Here is a 1,193-nt window from a genome sequence, read left to right on the forward strand (position 1 = left end):
GGTTAGCAGATCAATGAATGAGAGGGCAGCGTTACCAGAGTTGCCCATATACCACATCATGTTACAACACAGTAGGGCTATTGCAGACAGAAACAATACTGTACTACATCGATGTTTCCTGTCGGCTCGATTTTTGAGTGGAATTTGCTGTTCCGATGAGAATGAACAATATATGAGTGGAGCTGAGCGGAGCGCACACGCATAGAGCAGGATAATACGCAGAGCGTCACACCAGGTGAAAGTGAAACCTGAGCGGTGAACTAATTTTCGGCAGCCGAAATTTCGGTGCATCTCTAATTATTGGCGACATCAGAAATGGATATTATATAATGGATGCTATTTTAAAAAACATTTTAGCAATTTAAAAATATTAAAAAAGGATTTTTTACACGTCACCCCTGCTCTCGACAGACAGCACCCCAGGGTGCAGCAGCACCCCGGTTGGGAAACACTGCACTAGGCTACACGAACATGGGGAAGACTGCTGATCTGACAGTTGTCCAGAAGACAATCATTGACACCCTTCACAAGGAGGGTAGACCACAAACATTCATTGCCAAAGAAGCTGGCCATTCACAGAGTGCTGTATCCAAGCATGTTAACAGAAAGTTGAGTGGAAGGAAAAAGTGTGGAAGAAAAAGATGCAAAACCAACTGAGAGAACCGCAGCCTTATGAGGATTGTCAAGCAAAATCGATTCATGTCTCATTTGAGTGAACTTCACAAGGAATGGACTGAGGCTGGGGTCAAGGCATCAAGAGCCACCACACACAGACGTGTCAAGGAATTTGGCAGTTGTCATATTCCTCTTGTTAAGCCACTCCTGAACCACAGACAACGTCAGAGGCGTCTTACCTGGGCTAAGGAGAAGAAGAACTGGACTGTTGCCCAGTGGTTCAAAGTCCTCTTTTCAGATGAGAGCAAGTTTTGTATTTCATTTGGAAACCAAGGTCCTAGAGTCTAGTCTGGAGAAAGGGTGGAGAAGCTCATAGCCCAAGTTGCTTGAAGTCCAGTGTTAAGTTTCCACAGTCTGTGATGATTTGGGGTGCAATGTCATCTGCTGGTGTTGGTCCATTGTGTTTTTTGAAAACCAACGTCACTGCACCCGTTTACCAAGACATTTTGGAGCACTTCATGCTTCCTTCTGCTGACCAGCTTTTTGAAGATGCTGATTTCATTTTCCAGCAGGATTTG

The sequence above is a fragment of the Sinocyclocheilus grahami genome, unplaced genomic scaffold (assembly GCF_001515645.1).
Source record: "Sinocyclocheilus grahami isolate Dianchi unplaced genomic scaffold, SAMN03320097.WGS_v1.1 scaffold16.1, whole genome shotgun sequence".
Classification (NCBI taxonomy): domain Eukaryota; kingdom Metazoa; phylum Chordata; class Actinopteri; order Cypriniformes; family Cyprinidae; genus Sinocyclocheilus; species Sinocyclocheilus grahami.